The following is a 22364-nucleotide window of genomic DNA, read 5'->3' as shown; positions in this document are numbered from 1 at the left end:
AATGGGGAAGAGGTTCATGTTTGTAGACTATAATCTCCTTCCCCTTTGAAAATTAGGATGTTTGTACTCTTCTCAACCTAGACCACTTCTCTTCAAATTTTTTAAAGATCATTGACAGTGGTTTTGTAATCAGATTAGTTCATTCAGAACTTCTCTTTTTAAAAATTCAAGTTCATGGATTAGTTTCCTGTGCATCCATATTAGTCCTTTTAGGCAGTTCTTTTTTCTTTATTTCTTTATGTTTTTTTTTAATTTTCATTTTAGGATGAGATTTATTGTGGCTTGTGGAATGAGCCAGTCTCAAAGCCTAGAAGACCTGTGTTAAGTTTCTGCTCCTGATATATACTGGTTATATATATATAGGATAAATCACTTAGCTTCTCAAGGCCTTGTCAACCCCAGAAGATTATTAGCTTCAGAGAAAGTGCTAAGGTGTATTAATGGAGGGAACTTTCTTTTCTGGGATCTCCTTATGTTGAACATAGTCTCTGATCTTATTCTCATAACTTTCTGTTGGCAAGTTGAGTTCTCATCAGATGGCAACTGGCTCCCCTCAAGGTCCCAGGGATAACCTTGAGGGTCTGAAGTTTTTTCTACTACTGTTGCTTTTGAATCTTCAATGTCTTCCTCCATTATAAAAGCACCGATTCACATCTCTCAAGTATCAATTAGCCATTTAATAGCAATGTGACTAATAAAATTCCAAGAGATGGGATTCCAGGTTTGAAAAATTAATTTATTAAATAGTCGAGCAATAATCAGTAAATTGATGGTCAGTGCTCTCTCTCTTTCTCTCCCCCTCCCTCCTTCCCTCTTTCTTTTCCCCTAACCCTCACCCCCAATGCAAAGATGCAGAGTCCAGGGTTTTTATCTTAAATGTTTCTGCTGTCTTTCTGACATTATTAGGTCTTCCCCTAGACAGAAGAAAAAACAAAACAAAACAAAACAAAAAACCAGGTCAAATTGGAGGATACTTAATGAGGAGATTTCATAAAAGCTCTTAGCCCCTAGGGATTACTACATGATTAAAGTGGGTGGGAAGGTCAGCTAAGAAAGTGAGATTTCATGAGATTTTAGCAGCTCCCTCTTGATCTGGCTGGGAATACTCTGGTCAGGTTTCACTTTCATAAACCAAGTCTCCCCAATCTTAATGAGGGAGACAGTGGTATCCCAGTCATTTCTGGTAGCCTAGACTAGTCCAAAGTTATTTTTTGCTTATAGGATAAGCAGGAAAAAGGCCAGGATTTGGGAAGGGTTATATGGGATGAGGGGGGATTTAAATATAAAAAGAAATGTTACAGAATACTATTAAAAATCAAATGATACACATTAAAATTAATTTTCCTCAGCAATTAACTTTTACAAAGGGGATATATTTATTGAGAAATTATAACAAGCACCAAAGAACAAAAGACTTTCCAGTCAAAACTTTTTTTTAACTTTAAAACATTTATATTTTTTCCATTTTACATGCCAGTACAATTTTAACAATTGTTTTCTGACACTTTGTGACGCATATTCTCTTCTCCCTTTTACTCTTTTCTCCTCCCTGAGATGGCAGGCATTATGATATAGACTGTGCATATACTATCATATAGCACAATTTTTCATGATCATCATGTTGTGAAAGAAGACACTAATCACTTATACTAGAGAAAAATTCATGAAAGAAATAAAGTGAAGAATGGCATTGTAATAAAAATGGGTTTGACAAGTACAAAAATTAAAAAAAATATTGTGGTTGCCATTTGTAAAATTAACTCTTAAGTCATGAGGCTGTTAGCAGCCTTTAGTAGCTTTATTACAGCAGGGTAGAGACCACTCTGAGTTTGTTCCCAAAAAAATCTAGCTCCCTCCCTGACAAAATTACATTCTCCAGCCAGATGAGCAGGAGAGTCTCAGCCTCCAAAGCAGAAGTGCTCCAATGCAGAAAATCCTTCAACACAGACAACAATGCAGAGGTCCTCCCTTAGCAAGAGCCATCAGCACAGAAGAAGCAGAAGTCCCCCAGAATGCTCTTGACTGGCTTTTATAAGCAATTTTCTCCACATCACTTCCTTTCTTTCTGGTTCCTTCTTCCTTTCACTGTGGGCTGGTGTATCACATCTCAGGAACCAATAAAAGTCTCTCAATTTGCCAGTACTGCCCAAGGGTCAGTGTCTGTGGAATCCACCTCCTGTCCTCTGAAGGTGTGAACCCTTATCAAAAGGATTCACAAGTTCCTGACTGATTAAGTTAAAAGGGTGGAGAATTCAAAGTACTTGATTAAGTTAAGATTTAAAAAAAAAAAATCCCTTTCACTACATGCTTCAATCTGCATTCAGATTTCATCAGTTCCTTCTATGGCTATGGATAGTCCTTTTTCTTCTGAGTCTCTTGGAGTTGTCCTGGATCCTGGCATTGCTGGTAATAGTCCAGTCATTCACAGTTGGTCATCATACATTATTGTTGTTACTGTGTACAACATTCTCCTAGTTCTGCTCACTTCACTTTGTGTAAGTCCAGATATTTTCTGAAATTATACTGCTTGTCATTTCTTATGGCACAATAGTATTCTATTATAATCCTATACTATGACTTGTTCAGCCATTTCCCAATTGATGGCATCCCTTAGTTTCCAAATCTTTGCTACTACAAAAAGAGCCACCAAAAATATTTTGGTATATGTAGGACCTTTCCCCCTATCTTACATCTTCTTTGGATAATGACTTAGTGATATTGCTGGATCAAAGGCATTAAGGACCTTTTGGGCATAATTCCAAATTGCTCTCCCCAATGGTTGTATCAGTGCATAGCTTCACCAGCAGTGTATTAGTGTCTCAGTTTTCCCACATCCTCTCCAACATTTATCATTTTCTTTTTTTTGGTCATATTAGCCAGTCTAATAGTTATGAGGTGGTACCTCTGAGTTGTTTTAATTTGCAATTCTTTAATTAATAGTGATTTGGAGTATTTTTTCATATGATGAAAGATAGTTTTAATTTAATCATCTGAGAACTGCCTATTCATATCCTTTGACCATTTGTCAATTGGGGAATGTCTCATATTCTTATAAATTGATTTGATTGTCTGTATATGTGAGAAATGAGGCCTTTGTCAGAGATACTTGCTATAAAAGTTTTGTTTATCTTCTAATCTTGGTTGCATTAGTTTTGTTTGTGCAAAATTATTTTAGTTTAAAATAGTCAAAGTTATCTATTTTGCATCTTGTAATGTCCTCTATGTCTTATTTGGAATGCCATACTTTTTTTCCTTTATCCATAGGGTCTGATAGATAAAAGTATTTTGTGCTCTTTTAATTTGTTCATGGTATTACCCTTTATTTCTAAATAATGTATCCATTTTGATTTGACATTTGGTGTGAGGTGTTGGTCTATGCCTAGTTTCTACCACACTCTTTTCCAGTTTTCTCAGTAGTTTTTGTACAATTGGAAATTCTTCTTCCAAAAGCTTAGATCTTTGTGTTTGTCAAACACTAGATCACTATAGCCATTTACAACTACATGCTGAGCACCTAGTCTATTCCATTGATTCACTATTCTATTTTTTAGCCAGTACCAGATTGTTTTGATGGTTTATGCTTTATAATATAGTTTAAGTTTGGTACAGCTAAGCCACCTTCATATTTTGTTTGATTCATTCCCTTGATATTATTCTAGGCCTTTTGTTCTTCCAGGTAAATTTTGTTATTACTTTTTCTTGTTCTATGAAATACTTTTTGGGTGGTTTGAATGGTATGGCACTGAAGAGGTAAATTAAATTTAGGTGGAATTGTTATTTTTATTATATTGGCTAGACCTACCTATTGAGCATTTAATGTTTTTCAATTTGTTTAGATTTGACGATTTGTGTGGAAAGTAGTTGGGTAGCATTTATATAGGCTTTTAAAGTTTACAAAGCACTTTATAAATGTTATCTCATAACCAATGGATGAATTGCTCCCTTGACTGCTGGTCAGCATTCGGTGTAGATGGACTGGTTTCTCTCTAGTGTTGGCTCTTGCTGCTAGTGGCTTTTGTGACTGAGGGGAACTTTGTTAAATTTTCTGTCCTTTAGAAACTCAACATCAGAACAGACCAATTCTGTCTCTGATATGCACCTAAGAGCAGGAAGGAATAAATGCAATAGAGACCGAAGAAAGAACAAAAGGCATTCAGGGGGAGAAGCAGCCTAAGCTCCCTGCTTTACCTAAAGATCACACCAGTTCTTCACTTTCTTGTCACCAGAAAAGACAGTCTCCATTTCTCCTGGCCTTTTTTAGTTGCATTAAATTTGGGCTCATGAAATAGATGGGAAAAAGTGAAACAAGACCTGCTCTTACTTCAGAGAGATGAGAGATGTAGTGTTCACTATGAATTTTGAGAAACGGGCCTATTAACCATCCATCTGGATATTGCACATGCTCTAAAGTTTGGACCCTTATTGGTCAATTGCACCATTATGCTGTTGGATCTTCTTAGCACTTGAAACCCCAGGTCTAGTATCTATTCCTATCCCTTTATAGTTAGCAAAATGTTTACCTTACAAATACACTGAGTGGTAGACAGTATATTAGTCCTATCTTACAGATGGGGGAACTGAGGCACATTTTAACTAGTATCTCCTAACACCAAGCCTCTATTAGTTTTCCCTTTGTATTTGCATAAAAACTACAGAAGACAATCTGACATTCTTCTATGTTCTCACCATACTAACACTATTAATGTCCTAATATACTAACAGATTAATATACAAAATCACATAAGTATTATTTTTCAATTTTTAAATGTCAATATTTAAAATGTTTATGGGAATGCTTTGGGTTCTTGTGGCAAAAGCTACTAGCAGGTTCATGCTATAATATATTGTAGCTTGTATGAGAGACATCCAATAAATATTTATATCATGAGTAAATGTTTTTATTACACCTAATGCTATATAAATATTAAATTTTGACCAAAATCTGTGTGAATGTGTTAGATAATTGCTATAGGAATTACTGTGGATTTAAATTCTAATAAATCTTGAAAATTCAAATGATTTAAATACTAATTTACATTTGAGGCAGATTAAATGTAGTGGTAATTGGTATATCCTCATTTGTATTTTTTTTTTGAGGGGGTGGAGTTCATTTCTTAGATTTTAAACTAACCTTGCCCTAGAAATGACATTTGATATACCTTTAATTTCTATGGAATAATCTGACAAGGGAAGGGGGGGAAGAGAAGGATAGGTTCGTTGGTTTTTAAACCTTTTACACTTGCATGGAACTTTCTCTATTATGCTGTTAACTCTAATTAGGATGGATTTTTCAAGTTTAATGATGCTTGCACATGACATATTACTGAATGATTTAAACAACTCTGGAGTCTGTTATATTTCTAATGTGTTAGAATTCCTTTCCTCATTAAGACTCCTTTGGAGCTGGGTTAGATTCAGCTATATTGTAAGATTCAATATAATGATATCCTTGGAACCTGAGACTACCAAGTTAATGAATTTCTTTAGTACCTCTATAATGGGCCTTAGATGGACTCTGGGGCAGATTTGCCTTACATAGAATTCTGCTTTAGTGGAGAGAAAGTGTTATAAAACAGTGTTGTTGTACTTAGTTTCCAGAATGGCCCATTTATTTTCTTTACTGTTTCCTCATGCACTGCATATTTTTAGTAGTTTATTGCAAATGTTTTCTCCTCTTTTGGAAGAGCCTTAAATGAAGCAATAACTTAATGGGGGTGGAAAAACTGAGAACTACCCTTTAGTAGAGTGACAGTGTTTTCTGGAATTAGAAGCAGGAAGTTTGCTCTCCTTTTTAGACAGGTAATTGTTTTTGTTATCTACATGACACTTAACAAAACTATTTGATTTTGATTAAAATTATATGATTTGATTCCAAGCCCAGAGAAACTGTGTTTTTTGAGGTCTATTTTTGTGTTTTTAGGGACCCCTGTCTAACTAAACCCATTCCAAAGATTTTTAAGGTTCATTGTTGAGGACAACAAAATTGAAAATGTATGTGTATATATACATCTATATTTATTATATTCACTGGAATTGGAATCTGGAAGACTCATCTTCATGAATTACAAATCCAGCCTCAAATTAGCTATGTGACCATGGGCAAGTCACTTAACCCTGTTTGCCTCAGTTTCTCATCTGTAAAATAAGCTGGAGAAGAAAATAGCAAACCACTCCATTATCTTGCCAAGAAAACCCCAAAGGAGTCAGAGTCAGACTCAACTGAAAATAACTGAAGAGCACATGTTATATATCTATGTATTTGGTTATTTATGTGGCTGAAAGTATATATGATGATGGTGGTAATTATTTTTTTTCCTATTTAGAAAATTTTATTTAAATAAATTATCCACTTGGGTAGCTTGAGCCTGAAGGATAGAATGACTCCTCGTGTTCATTCCCCATGTATCCAATCTGTGGCCAAGAACTGTTAATTTTAACTTAATAAACTTCCTCGAATATGTTCCTATTTGTCCTATGACACTTGCAACTACACTAGTGTAAGGCTGTCATCACTTCATATCAGGACTATTGTATTAATTAGCCTCCTGGTTGGTCTCTCCTCCTTCAAGTCTTTTCTGCTCCAATCCATCTTCACCTCAGCTGTCATTTTGACAGATTTTTCTAAAGTTCAGTTCTGACTACATTACCTCTCCTCTGCTTCAGTGGCTCTTTATCACTTATAGGATCAAATATACAATGATCCGTTTGGCATTCGAAGCCCTTCTTTCCTTTGTAACCTCTCTCCAAGACTTCCTTCCCCCACTTGCTAGTCTTCTTATTTCTTAACTTATTTCTTAACAGGCATTTGTTATGCTCTTCAGTGACACAGGCTTCTTTGCTGCTCCTTGCATTAGACATTCCATCTCTTCCTAGTGCCAGGAATGTTCTCCTTCATCTTTGCCTCCTGGCTTCCCTTGGAATTCAGCTAAAATCTGCCTGCTGCAGGAAGCTTCTCCTGTGGATCTGTCCAGTTTATTTTGTATATTTCTTGTTTGTCCCTACTGTTTGCATCCTCTCTTCTCTGTGAGAATATGAACTCTGAGAGCAGGGACTTTCTTAGTGCAGAGAACATACAAACCAATGCCTGGCACTTCATAAATGTGTATCAACTGACTGATGTTTGAAACTGCAGAAACCAGAGTTCATCTCCTGCCCTATGAAGCTTCTTGGGTTTGTGATCATTGGTAGATCACTTGACCACTCTGAGCCTTACAGGATTCCTTCACGTTTATCCAGGGGAGTGTAAAAGTTAAATTTTTAGTTTCTCTACTAAAAGTATTATATTTTATGAGGTTTATTAACGATCATTAGAAATCAAGGATACAAAATAATAAGCCATTTGCCTAGGGCACAATTAGCCCATTCACAGCCTACTTACAACATGTTGCAATCTCTGAGTAGAGGAAGCGAGAACCGGAAGTAGGTGCTGCAGCTAGTTTAAGTACAAATTGTGTTCTTGCCCAGGTGGGGACTCAGGTGAGATTATAGGGAATTCTGGGAAGTACCAAGGACATTTGGGGATTGAAGTCTGGGGTTCAAATCTTCATTTTTACAGGAGGAAGCATGGTAGAATGGGAAAAGTACCAACAATGGAGTTCGAAGCCCTGGATTCCAGTCCTGTTGATGATCCTGCTTTGGTAGAGCTGCTCATATTAATGTATTGATAGTAATTACCTGCTTAATAGTCTGGAGTCTAAAATAGACACATGCCCACAGAAACCCAAGTACTTCTAAATATGAGCCATAGTAATTATATAGTTTGCATTTTGTGCTTTAAGCAAATTGCATCATTACTATGTGCCTTAGTGCAAAATGCGAGGTACATTGTCTTCCAGGAAAATGAGATGTAAAATAGGATAATTTGCCCTAGTGCTTAGGGAGCTCTAGAAACCGCTTAATAGAGCAGATTTTATCCCTGAAGTTGCTTAGATCCCTCATCTTGGCTTGGTAATAACCTATGTCATTATTGTCAAGCCTATTCAAACAATGATAATGAGCTTGTGAAAGAGCCTATTATTAGATCTTTAAAGGGTGTGGCATGTGAAGGTGGGGGTGGAATTTAAATGAGAATTAGACTTTCTTCTGGCTGCTGTTCAGCTTGGCTGTAACCCGTAGAGCCCATGACTACTGTGGGAAGGTATGTTGGTCTTCTCTGAATCCTGAGCTGGAATTAAGTTGAATGTAGGCAAAAGCCATGTGGGAGGGGGTGGGGTGGGGAAGAAAGGCAAATTATAGTGAATGGGAGCCAGCAAGTAGTGCGGTTTTGCTGGAGCATACATTGCATGCAGGGCAAACAGCAATGTGAGGAGAGATTTGAGGCAGGAAAAGACAAATTAGGAGGCATTTATAATAGTCTCAGTGATAGGTGAGGCAGACTAGGAGGGTTGTGTGTAAAGAGAAAGCAGAGCATGGATATCAGACTTAGTGTGAAGGCAGAATTGACGGGATCCGGCTAATTAGATATGAGGAGTGAGAGGATTACTCCAGGGTTGCAGAGTAGGGTGACTGCTCCGAAATAGGGAACTTTGGAGGAAAAGATGAGTTCACTTTTTAATCACTTGAGATTGAGGGGCCAACTGGCCATAGCTACTGTCCAACAGACATTTGTAGGCAGGCACTACTTTTGTCTCTGTGGAACTTCTTGTTTATTCAGAAAGGGTGGGCAGAAATACATACATACATACATATATGTGGGTATATATAAAAAATATTAATCATTCTCCTAGAATGTGGAAGTGAACAGAAGAGCAGTAAAAAAGCCTGTGGAAGTAAAGAGAGTAAGATAGAACAAAGGATCTAGGAGGAGGTAGTATTAAATAGTGCTTTGTGAGCAAGGCTTAGGAATTGGACTGGCAGAATGGGAGGAAAAGGAGGGAAGGGCAGGGCATTTTCACAGGAAGCTGTAGAGCAGGAATTCTTAACTCTTTTTTATCTGATGGAACTCTTTAGCAGTCTGGTGAAGTCTGTCTCAGAATAATGTTTTTAAAATAATTGAATAATTTTGCAAAATTTCCCTTAAAAGTTTATGAAAATAAAAATACGTGTCTCTTCCCCCCCCCCCCCCCCCCCCCCCGTCCATATTCATAGACCTCCTGAAGGCTCTGTGAACCACAAATTAAGAACTTCTACAGAGAATTGTTATTCTATAGTTTGTTTGAGACAAATGAAGAGGGTACTGTGTGTTTACTGGATCCAAATACCAGAAAGCTCTGAAGTAAGACAAAGGAGTTTGGATTTTATTCTAGAGTCACTTTTTTGAGTGACGGTGCTATTAAATTTATGTTGTAGGAAAGGTTCCATGTTAATGGCTTATGGGATATTTATGACATATATTTTATATATGGGTATATATGTATATTCATATATACACACAATATACATATATGAAATATATATATATATATATATATATATATATATATGTATGTATATATATTGTTCAGGCATTCAATTGTCTTTGATTTTTCCTGACCTCATTTGGGGTTTTCTTAGGAAAGATGTTAAAGTGTTTGCCATTGCCTTCTCTAGCTCATTTTATAGATGAGGAAACTGAGGTAAACAGGGTTTAGTGATTTGCCCAGGGTGACACAGCTATTATATGTCTGAGTCCAGAGCTGAATTTAAAGCCTTCCTGACTCCAGCCCTGGTACTCCATCCACTGCCCTCTCTAGCTACCCTATATAAAGTATAGGATGGCTATAAGAAACTGGAATTGGGGAGACCATTTAAGAGGTTATTATAAGCAGATTAAGACTTAATGAGGGACTTCCGGGTAATCATGGCTGCAATCTAGACTCCACACACTTCCTCTCCCCGGCACCGAACAAAATAGACTACATCAAAGGAGCATAAAATCACCTTTGGAGGAACAGAAGGACTCCCCAGTACCCCACAGAGGCAAAGGTACGTGGGGCTTGAACATTTCCACACTAAAATAAGAAGGAAAAGCTTGCACAGAAAAGTGAACTGAGCCGCCCTTCCCCCACCCCACCTCCCCCACTAAACCAGAGTGAGCTACCTGAGCGCTCACCGGGACAGCGAGTGAGTGGGGAGCGTCTCTGTCTGGGGGGGCACTCCAGGGTCCTTGGGATCTGGGGACTGCCAGGAAAAAACGTCTCAGGGCGCTTTCACTGGAGAATCCAGCGGAACTGGACTTGGGGCGGGCTGCGCTGAACAACGCGCGCTGATTATCTGGGCGGAGCTGAATACCTGGGCTCGGAGGCTGGGAAGAACTAGTCTGAAGCAACCTAAATTCACAGAAAAACCGCTCTTATAACCCAGACCCCAGACCAAAAAGGAAAGGGAAATAAAACCACCAAAGGGATGGCTCACATGGCCCAAAATCAAGCCTCCAGGAAGAAAGGGAAAAAAGTGACTATTGAAAACTTTTATGGTGGAAGTACCCAAGGAAAAGAGGAGAATGAGGAGGAAATCCAAAAAAATTCAGAACACGCCTCCCAAAATGGAAACTATCAACAAGCTCTGGAAGATCTCAAACTGGAACTTATCCAAAAGATGGAAACCTTCTGGAAAGAAAAATGGGAGAAAGAGATCAGCTGTCTGACAGATAAGTCTGCTCAATTGGAAAAAGAACTCGAAGCATCCACTAGAAGGGCAGACAAGGCTGAAAAGCAAAACCAGTCCCTAATGACCAGAATTAAGCAACTCGAAGAAAGTGAGATGATAAAACAGCAAGAATCAATAAAGCAAACCCAAGTAATTAATGAATTGGAAGAAAACATAAAATATCTCACTGAGAAGGTCACGGACCTGGAGAACAGAGGAAGACGAGAAAATCTCCGTATCATCGGTCTCCCAGAAAAACCAGAGGTAAACAACAAATTGGATATTATTCTACAGGAGATTATAAAAGAAAATTGCCCCCACGTTCTGGAGCAAGGGGGCAAAATAGAAATAGAAAGGATTCATAGAACACCTTCTATACTAAATCCCCAAAAGACAACGCCTAGGAATGTGATTGCCAAATTCAAGAGCTTCCAAGTAAAGGAGAAAATCCTACAAGAAGCCAAGAAGAAGAGCTTCAGATATAAGGGGGCTCCCATAAGGATCACACACGACTTAGCGGCTAATACACTAAGAGACCGCAAAGCATGGAACACGATATTTAGAAAGGCAAGAGAGCTGGGTCTCCAACCAAGAATCAACTACCCAGCAAAACTGACTATATACTTCCAGGGGAAAGTATGGGCATTCAACAAAATAGAAGATTTCCAAGCATTTGCTAAGAAAAGACCAGAGCTCTGTGGAAAGTTCGATACCCAAGCACAGAAAGCAAGAGAAACATGAAAAGGTAAATATGAAAGAAAGGGAAAAGGAGATAAATCTTATCTTTCTCTTTAAGTCAAACTCTCTTCTATAAGGACTACATTTACATCAAATTATATATATTAATATGTGGGGAAAATGTTGTGTGTAACTCTCATAAATTGTATCATCATAAGAGTAGTTAGAAGAAACATGCATAGGGAAAGATCGGGGAATTAAGAAGATTTGGGGAAAGTTGGGGCAAAAAAAGGAAAAGGGAGGGGGGAACCGTGATAATACTAAGATTAACTTCAAGAAATAGGGGGGGAATCAATAGAATAAACTTTCCCATATAAAGATACACATGGGAAGGGGAGGGGAAGAACTCTCATATGAGAAGGAGAGGAAGAGAGCGTGAAGTGGAATTACTTAAACCTTACTCTCAGTGAAATCAAATCTGAGAGGGAAGAACATCTAGATCCAGTGGGATCCTGAATTCTATCTTATCCATTAGGGCAAGAAAGAAAGGAAAATTAAGGAGGGGGAAGGGGGAGGGAGTACAAAAAGGGAGGGAAGGAGAGGGGGGAGGGGAAGGGAGCATAAAAAGGGAGGGGCTAGAAAGGGAAGCATCTCAAGGGAGGGGACTAGGGGGACTGACCTAAAGTAAATCACTGGTTCAAAAGGAGAAAGCTAAAGAAGAAAGGTCAGAACTAGGGGAAGATATCAAAATGCCAGCGAATCCACAAATAACAATCATAACTTTGAACGTGAATGGGATGAACTCACCCATAAAACCCAGACAAATAGCAGATTGGATTAGAACCCAAAACCCTACCATATGTTGTCTTCAAGAAACACATATGAGACGGGTTGACACTCACAAGGTTAGAATTAAAGGTTGGAGTAAGACCTTTTGGGCCTCAACCGATAGAAAGAAGGCAGGAGTTGCAATCATGATATCTGACAAAGCCAAAGTACAAATAGACCTGATCAAAAGGGACAGGGAAGGTAAATATATTCTGCTAAAAGGAAGTATAGACAATGAGGAAATATCACTAATCAACATGTATGCACCAAATGGTATAGCATCCAAATTTTTAATAGAGAAACTAGGAGAATTGAAGGAGGAAATAGACAGTAAAACCATATTAGTGGGAGACTTGAACCAACCACTATCAAATTTAGATAAATCAAATCAAAAAATAAATAAGAAAGAGGTAAAAGAGGTGAATGAAATCTTAGAAAAATTAGAATTAATAGACATATGGAGAAAAATAAATAGGGACAAAAAAGAATACACCTTCTTTTCAGCACCACATGGCACATTCACAAAAATAGATCATACACTAGGTCATAGAAACATGGCACTTAAATGCAGAAAAGCAGAAATATTAACTGCAGCCTTTTCAGATCACAAGGCAATTAAAATATTGATCGGCAAGGGTACATGGAGACCCAAATCAAAAATTAATTGGAAATTAAATAACATGATACTCCAAAATCGGATAGTTAGAGAAGAAATCATAGAAACAATTAACAATTTCGTTGAAGAAAATGACAACGGCGAAACATCCTTTCAAACCTTATGGGATGCAGCCAAGGCAGTACTTAGAGGAAAATTCATATCCCTGAGTGCATATATTAACAAATTAGGGAGGACAGAGACCAAGGAATTGGAAATGCAAATAAAAAAACTTGAGAATGAACAAATTAAAAACCCCCAGAAGAAAACCATACTAGAGATCCTAAAAATTAAGGGAGAAATTAATAAAATAGAAAGTGACAGAACTATTGAGCTAATAAACAAGACTAGAATCTGGTACTTTGAAAAAACAGACAAAATAGACAAAGTACTGGTTAATTTAATTAAAAAAAGGAAAGAAGAAAGGCAAATTAATAGCATCAAGGATGAAAAGGGGGATCTCACCTCCAATGAAGAGGAAATTAAGGCAATCATTAAAAACTACTTTGCCCAACTATATGGCAATAAATATACCAACCTAGGTGATATGGATGAATATTTACAAAAATATAAATTGCCTAGACTAACAGAAGAAGAAATAGTTTTCTTAAATAATCCCATATCAGAAATTGAAATCCATCAAGCCATCAAAGAACTGCCTAAGAAAAAATCCCCAGGGCCTGATGGATTCACCAGTGAATTCTATCAAACATTCAGAGAACAGTTAACCCCAATACTATACAAACTATTTGACATAATAAGCAAAGAGGGAGTCCTACCAAACTCCTTTTATGACACAAGCATGGTACTAATTCCAAAGCCAGGCAGGCCAAAAACAGAGAAAGAAAACTATAGGCCAATCTCCCTAATGAATATAGATGCAAAAATCTTAAATAGGATACTAGCAAAAAGACTCCAGCAAGTGATTAGAAGGGTCATCCACCATGATCAAGTAGGATTCATACCAGGGATGCAGGGCTGGTTCAACATTAGGAAAACTATCCACATAATTGACCACATCAACAAGCAAACCAACAAGAACCACATGATTATCTCAATAGATGCAGAAAAAGCATTTGATAAAATACAACACCCATTCCTACTAAAAACACTAGAAAGCATAGGAATAGAAGGGTCATTCCTAAAAATAATAAACAGTATATATCTAAAACCATCAGCTAATATCATCTGCAATGGGGATAAACTAAATCCATTCCCATTAAGATCAGGAGTGAAACAAGGATGCCCATTATCACCTCTATTATTTGACATTGTATTAGAAACACTAGCAGTAGCAATTAGAGAAGAAAAAGAAATTGAAGGCATCAAAATAGGCAAGGAGGAGACCAAATTATCACTCTTTGCAGATGACATGATGGTCTACTTAAAGAATCCTAGAGACTCAACCAAAAAGCTAATTGAAATAATCAACAACTTTAGCAAAGTTGCAGGATACAAAATAAACCCACATAAGTCATCAGCATTTCTATATAATTCCAACACAGATCAGCAGCAAGAACTAGAAAGAGAAATCCCATTCAAAATTACCCAAGACAAAATAAAATACTTAGGAATCTATCTCCCGAGACAAACACAGGATCTATATGAACACAACTACAAAACACTTTCCACACAACTAAAACTAGACTTGAACAATTGGAAGAACATTAACTGCTCATGGGTAGGACGAGCCAATATAATAAAAATGACCATCCTACCCAAACTCATCTATCTATTTAGTGCCATACCCATGGAACTTCCAAAAATTTTTTTTACTGATTTAGAAAAAAACATAACAAAGTTCATTTGGAAGAACAAAAGATCAAGGATATCCAGGGAATTAATGAAAAAAAATACAAAGGAAGGGGGTCTTGCAGTCCCAGATCTCAGACTATATTATAAAGCAGCGGTCATCAAAACAATTTGGTACTGGCTAAGAGACAGAAAGGAGGATCAGTGGAATAGACTGGGGGCAAGCAACCTCAGCAAGACAGTATATGACAAACCCAAAGATCCCAGCTTTTGGGACAAAAATCCACTATTTCATAAAAACTGTTGGGAAAATTGGAGGACAGTGTGGGAAAGATTAGGCTTAGATCAACACCTCACACCCTACACCAAGATAAATTCAAAATGGATGAATGACTTGAACATAAAGAAGGAAACTATAAGAAAATTAGGCGAACACAGAATAGTATACATGTCAGACCTTTGGGAAGGGAAATACTTCAAAACCAAGCAAGAATTAGAAAGAATTACAAAATGCAAAATAAATAATCTGGATTACATCAAATTAAAAAGTTTTTGTACAAACAAAACCAATGTAACCAAAATCAGAAGGGTAGCAACAAATTGGGAAACAATCTTCATAAAAACCTCTGTCAAAGGTTTAATTACTAAAATTTATAAAGAACTAAATCAATTGTACAAAAAATCAAGCCATTCTCCAATTGACAAATGGGCAAGGGACATGAACAGGCAATTCTCAGCCAAAGAAATCAAAACTATTAATAAGCACATGAAAAAGTGCTCTACAACTCTTATAATCAGAGAGATGCAAATCAAAACAACTCTGAGGTATCATCTCACACCTAGCAGATTGGCTAACATGACAGCTATGCAAAGTAATGAATGCTGGAGGGGATGTGGCAAAGTGGGGACATTAATTCATTGCTGGTGGGGTTGTGAACTGATCCAACCATTCTGGAGGGCAATTTGGAACTATGTCCAAAGGGCGATAAAAGACTGTCTGCCCTTTGATCCAGCCATAGCACTGCTGGGCTTGTACCCCAAAGAGATAATGGACAAAAAGACTTGTACAAAAATATTCATAGCTGCGCTCTTTGTGGTGGCCAAAAATTGGAAAATGAGGGGATGCCCTTCAATTGGGGAATGGCTGAACAAATTGTGGTATATGTTGGTGATGGAATACTATTGTGCTAAAAGGAATAATAAAGTGGAGAAGTTCCATGGAGACTGGAACAACCTCCAGGAAGTAATGCAGAGCGAGAGGAGCAGAACCAGGAAAACATTATACACAGAGACTGATACGTTGTGGTACAATCGAAGGTGATGGACTTCTCCATTAGTATCAATGCAATCCCTGAACAATCTGCAGGGATCTAAAAAAAAATACTACCCACAAGCAGAGGATAAACTGTGGGAGTAAAAACACCGCTGAAAAGCAACTGCTTGACTACAGGGTTGGAGGAGATAAGATTGAGGAGAGACTCTAAATGAACACTATAATGCAAACTCCAACAACAGGGAAATGGGTTCGAGTCAAGAACACACTGTGATAACCAGTGGAATCATGCGTCGGCTATGGGAGAGGGAAAGGCGGGGGGGGGGGGGGGGGGGGGGGGAGGGGAGGGGAGGAAAAGAAAACGATCTTTGTTTCCAGTGAATAATGTATGAAAACGACCAAATAAAATAATATTAAAATAAAAAAAAAAAGACTTAATGAGGACCTGAATCAGGGCTGTTGCAATGACTAGAAAGAAGAGTGACAGACACTTTACAAGAAAGTGGTTGTAGCAGTAGTGTTCTACTCTGACCCCAGTACCTGGAATATACTCCTAGAAGCCTTCATTCTTTAAAGGTTCAATGTATTTAAGCACACCTTCAAGTTTGTTAAGTAGGAGGACCTTCCAGGTACCACCAATAATAGTATTCTATCCATCCTCAGGTTACGTTTGTATTTATTTATATCTTTACATGCTTTATCTTCCCAGGTCTGTATGAACAGGGCCAAGGACTTTTTTTTTTTTTTTAATATGGAGACACAACAAATGTTAACTGGAGTCAGGTGTGGTGGTCCACACCTGTAGAACCTGAAGCTAGGGACGTGGAAGCTCATGGGTCCGGTAGCTAAAACCAATCAGGTGTTCCCACTAAGCCTGGCACTAGTATGGGTGAGCCCCTGGGAGCACGAGTCATAGATTCCATGTCAAGTCAGTTGTGAGATCAGACTAGTGAGAGATCATACTAGTGAGTGGTCAGACTAGTGAGTGGTCACTGCATTTCTAGTCTAAGAGAGGGAGACCTAGGCTCTTCTTCCTACCCTCCCCTAACTCCTTAATATAACCAATTAATTTTAGGTGGCAGGAAGAGGGAAGGAATCAAAGATGACCCTAATGTTTAGAGCTTTGTAATTTTTTTAAAAGGAAGGCAAATTTTGATTCTACTTAAAAAGTATTTTAAGTTTGGGCATTTTAAAGTAGAAATGATTTTGCATTTGAGTGGAGATATATAGTCAAAAAACACTTGGAAGATAGGAAGGAATCTCATGTAATTTAAAAAAAAGAAAACAAAACACTTATCTGGAAGTCATGAGTCCAAGTTGCTAGTTTTGGTTCTGCCTCTCTCTACCTGTCTGTTAGATGCTGGGCTAGTAATTGTACCAAACCATCTTTAAACTGAGTAGATTTGACCAGATGAACTTAAAAGTCTTTTTCTAGTGTTAGCTATGTGGGTGTCTGGAAGAGAGATAAGGGCAAGAGATTAATTAATTTGTTCATTTGCCTATCACTGATGACGCACAGAAACAAAAACAAAATAGTCCTTATCCTCAAGAAACTTACATTCTAAGAAGGAGAAAAAATCTGTACACAAATAAGGCAAGTCAGATGTCTTGAATAAGCACTCATCTTGTGCCATGGGTATACAAAGAAAGGATACTTTCAAGGAGCTAACAATCTAATGAGAGAGATAACATAAGCAACTGTGGGGGCAGCTAGTTGGGCAGAGCACTATACCTGCAGTCTGGAGCACCTGAGTTAAAATGTGGCATCAGATACTTTCTAGCTGGGTGACCCTGGGCAAATCACTTAATCTCATTTGCCTAGCCCTTACCCTTTTGTCTTAGAGTTGTTACTAAATCAAAAAAGTAAGGGTTTAAAAAAATAAAACATATAAGCAATTATGTGCAAAGAAGATATATATAGAATAAATTGGAGGTAATCACAGAGACTAGTTACTAGCATCAAAAAGAGCCTTCTTTTAAAAGGTGAGATTTTAGTTCAGATTTGAAGGATGCCAGGATGCCTGGAAGCAGAAGTGAGAAAGGAGAGAATTCCAGATGTGTCAGACAGCCATTGAATGAATTATCTTGTCCAAGAAACAGAAAGGAGGTCCCTTTGTGAAGTTTAGTAAGAAGACCAGAAAGGTAGGAAGGTGAATAAGTAAGAAAAATATATACTTACAAACTTAAAAATTAACTTTTTCATGGAATGGCAGGGAAGCAAGATGCACCAACAACCAGGATCAGGATAGGTCTAGAATAGGATGTGGCATTTGAGCTGAGCTTAAAAGAAATGCTGGGATTCTTAGAGGTGGAATTGAGGAGGAAGTGCATTCTAATTTGTGAAAAAGCACACAAACAAGAGATATAGTGGTTTGAACAGCAAAGTCAGTTAGATTGAAGCATTACATATATGAAGGAGAATAATGTACCAGGCTTCTAACCTAGAACCAGATTGTGAAAGGCATTAAAAGTAAAGCAGAGGAGTTTGTATTTTATCTTAGAGTCAAGAGGAAGTCCCTGGAGTAGTTTGAGTAGAGGCATTTGTGCTTTAAGAAAACCACTTTGGTAGGTGTATGAATAGATGATGGATAGAGATTGACTGCAGAGAGATGAATAAATGGTATAGAAGGTGACAGATACCTGAACTAGGGTTATGGCTAAGTCAGTGGAGGGAAACTCACAGATGTGAAAGATGTGGTGATGACAGAATTGAAGGAATTGATAAGATTTGTCAGCTGATTATGAGGTGTGAAAGAGAAGAGTCTAGGATGACTTCAAGATTCTTAACTTGGGTGGCTAGAAAGAATTTTGGAATGGGATTTAAAATGAATCTACATGTCCCTTGATAAGTGGTAGATTGGAGATCTTTCAAGAAATAGTCCTAGGAATTTTGTCTAACCCATACCCAGAAGTCCTGGACATAGAATCACATATAGAGGAAATAGAAGTGTATCTCAGTAGAAATAGGAAATTTAGGAAGAGGGAAAGGTTTTAAGGAAAAGAAAAGGAATTCTGTTTTGAACATGCTGAATTAATGCCTATAAGATAGCCAATATTGGAAATGTCCAATAGACAGTTGGTGATTTGGGACTGTACCTCACATGAGACACTAGGTCTAAAGATTGATAGCTTACTAAGTGCCAGGTAACCGTTAAATGATAGGGATCCAGATACAAAACTAGGCAGTCTCTGCTTTCAGGGAGCTTACATTTAAATGAGAGAAGAATGGGAGAAATATGCTCAGAAAGGGGAACTGAATAGTGAGAATAGTGAAAATGATAGTTAGAGTAAGCAATTAGTGTGGACATGGCTAGAAAGTGATGTAGAAGCCAGTTCTGGTCAAGATATGTTGGAATTTCTCCTCTCAGCATTTAAGTTTCTAGTTGGAGGGGGATGAGGATGATGACTGGAGTACGGAGGGAGGGAATAATAAGTATCTATATAGCATGTACTCTGTGCCATGTGCTTTGCTAAATGCTTTATAAATTTTATCTCATTTGATCCTCATAATACCAGGTGTTGTTATTATCTTCATTTTGCAGATGAAGGAATTGAGACAAACAGAAGTTAAGTGACTTGTCCTAGATTAGAAAGCCAGTAAGTGACTGAGGTCAGAACACTCAGGTGTTCCTAACTTTAGTTCTCTATCCACTGGGATAGCTAAGGTGCCAATAGGAGTCAAAAATCAATCAACAAACATTTATGAAGTTCCTAAATTAATAGTTGAACTTATAGGAGACGAATTGATGAGAGCACTAAGAATACAGAAAGGAGAGCTCAGCAAAGAACTCTGGGGTTATGTTCATCAGTGTGGATCAGCAAAGACAGAGATGATGATCTTGGAAAGGAGATGGAAGGAGCAGCAATATGGATAGAAGGAGAAACAGGAAAGAATATGTAGAAGAAGCAATGGATGAAGATTTGGAATACAATGATATTTATAATGATGACTAACATAATAGTAAGAATATACAAGTCATACTCTATTAATAAAATACATTTGTATTATAAAATACAATTGATGTAATTTTAAAACTCATTCTTCAGTTAGCTGTCTGTGCCCAGATCATTGATTTATCAGAGCTAAAATAAGAATTTTTAATAATCAAGAAAAAACAATACTTTATTATAAAATTAGGAAGATTTAACTGAATTACTTAGACTATTGAAAATGGAAAATGGATAACAGAAATGATATAGTCACCGAATATAATAATAATTTTATCATTAATTTAAACTAATATGAATTAATTACTGTAACAAAGAAACCAGTAGAGCCCAGTAAGCACCTTAGGCAGCATACGGTTAGCTTATGTGCTAAGCAGCCAAAGATATCTGCCAAAGATAACAGTAGGATAGAAAAAAATAAACTTGTCTTTTATGAAGGCGTATGAGCAAATAGCCTTATAAATGAGAAAAAAGCAAGAAAGAGCAAAACCAGCCTAACTGATTTTTGGATGTCAGCGATTCAATAATTTTTCAATTGTTTTTCTCCTTCTCCACAACTTTTCTTTAATTATATTGACTTTTTTCCCCTGCAAAATCGTTTAAATTTTATTTAGTCAAAATCATCTCTTTTGTCTTATATGTTCTTTGCTATTTCTTGCCTGGCTCCTCCTAGCATAGTTGTGTGAAGTACCTCCTTCCATTATAATTTTTTTATAGTGAGTCTTTTTATATTTAGGTCAGGTTGATTCATTTTTCAAAAGACTAACAGAGTGATCATTCTTTGTCAGTGAAAAGTACAAAATGAGTCAACTCTTAAGTTAACTGAATGACAGTTATTCCTTTTAAATGAGCTACAAAATATGCTTGATTACATGACAATTTCCTACTACATCCTTTCTTCCTACTCCCCCCTCCTTGGATTTTTCTGGCCATCTTTCCTCATTACCAGTTTATGGAATGTATATTTTTCTTAATAGACCAATTCAAATAGAATTTTGGAACAGGACTATAAAAGAATCTTCCATCTCCCTCTCTTGGAAGTCCCTGGGGACTTTGTATAATCAATGCCCAGAAGCCTGGGACATGGGTGAGGGATGGAACAATTTGTAATATGAATGAGAGAAATACTTCTTGGGTTCTTGGTGAAAGAAGGTATACATTTCCACAGACTTATCTTGAACCAACCTAGAGAACCTAGAGAGGACTATGGAGACAAATTTGAGCCCTGCAAAGAGTCGTACACATCTGAAGAAACTTTGTATAGAGGGTTAGGCTAAAGCACCTAAATGGAAAAAAAGAGAACCTTTGAGTAGGGGGAGTGGGAGGAGGGTGGTCAGCCAGCACTCCTCTGTGTATAGTTTTGCTTACAGTTTCCCCTTATCTTGTGAAAATCCTTCCCCCCTCCCTCTCTATCCCTCTCTCTCTCTCTCTCTCTCTCTCTCTCCTCTCTTCTCCCCCCCCCCCCCCATCTTTCAAGTTGTGTTCAGCAGGAAATACACATCACTCTGTCTTGCTGTTGGTTTTTAACTCCTGTTGTTCAGGGGAGCTTTTAAAGATTGGTTGGGAAGAACCATCAGATCTGTTTTAGCTTTCACCGCTACTAATCTGCCATCTTGGCTCTTCCCCATAGATATAATTTTTAATAATCATTTTCAGACTTTTGTGATACATGGTTTCTCTCTCTCTCCCTTCCTTTCCCTCTCTCCAAGACAGCAGGCAATATGATGTAGGACCCCCTTCTCTCTACTCATAAAACAACCACTTTAATTCAGACCTTCATTATCTCTTGTTTAGATTATTACAAGAGCCTCTTAACTGGCCTCCTTCAAGCCTCTTACCACTCCAGCCCATCCACACTGAGTTCAAAGTAATTTCCTTATATTCAGATCAGATCATTGATTCCTTTCTTCATTCAACTCTGGTGACTTCCTATCATCTTCTCTGCTTAGTTCTTAAGGCTTTTCACAACCTTCCCCAATCTATCTTTCCAGTGTCATTGGACAAGGCTCCCCCTTGTTGGGAGCCAGCCAAATTATCTCTGTTCTTCCCATAGATCACCCTAGTTCTTATCACTCTGCCTTTGCATTGTTCATCTCACATTCCAGGACAATCCTTCTTCCTCACCTATCTCAGAGAGGCTCTCTCTTCCTTTAAGGTCTAACTCAAGCACCATTTTTCAAATGAAGATTTTTCTGAACCCCTTAATTACTAGTGCATTCCTTCCCAAACTTTTATGGTTCAGTTGTGTCCAACTCCTCCTGATCCCATAGACCACTGCTATCCATAGGGTTTTCTTGGCAGGGATCCTGGAATGGTTTTGCCATTTTCTTCTCTAGTTGATTAAGGCAAACAGAGGTGAAGTAGCTTATCCAGGATCACACATCTACTAAATTTCTGAGGCCTATTTTGAACTCAGATCTTCCTAACTGTAGGCCTGGTGCTCTATCCACCAGCTCCCTCAAACGTATAACTGCTACAAATTTAGAAAAATTTTGGAAAATTTTATTATTTAAAAATTTAGAGCATTTGTTCCTTGTTAAAAATAGCTATTGCCTTGTGTGTTATATATTGTTCTCAGTGATTTTTGAACTTCTACAGGCTGCTACTCAGATATTGAAAGGCTTGCATTTATAATCCTGGCTTTAAGATCATCTAAATAAAGAG

At 37.6% G+C, this 22364-nt stretch overlaps 1 protein-coding gene across 2 annotated transcripts in view; it reads left to right on the top strand.

Annotated features, from left to right (window-relative positions):
• PRRG1 (proline rich and Gla domain 1) overlaps positions 1–22364 on the top strand; it is a 139200-nt gene that overhangs the window by 9557 nt on the left and 107279 nt on the right. Inside the window, exon 1 of one of the 2 annotated variants that reach the window (XM_007493352.3) lies at positions 8053–8137. The exons of the other annotated variant lie outside the window; for it this stretch is intronic. The gene's annotated coding sequence lies outside the window, so the exon portion shown is untranslated. Of the gene's footprint in view, positions 1–8052; positions 8138–22364 lie in introns of those variants that run through there. 2 annotated transcript variants of the gene reach the window in all.

The sequence above is a fragment of the Monodelphis domestica genome, chromosome 4 (assembly GCF_027887165.1).
Source record: "Monodelphis domestica isolate mMonDom1 chromosome 4, mMonDom1.pri, whole genome shotgun sequence".
NCBI lineage: Eukaryota > Metazoa > Chordata > Mammalia > Didelphimorphia > Didelphidae > Monodelphis > Monodelphis domestica.
This window is presented reverse-complemented; position numbering and strand designations above follow the sequence as displayed.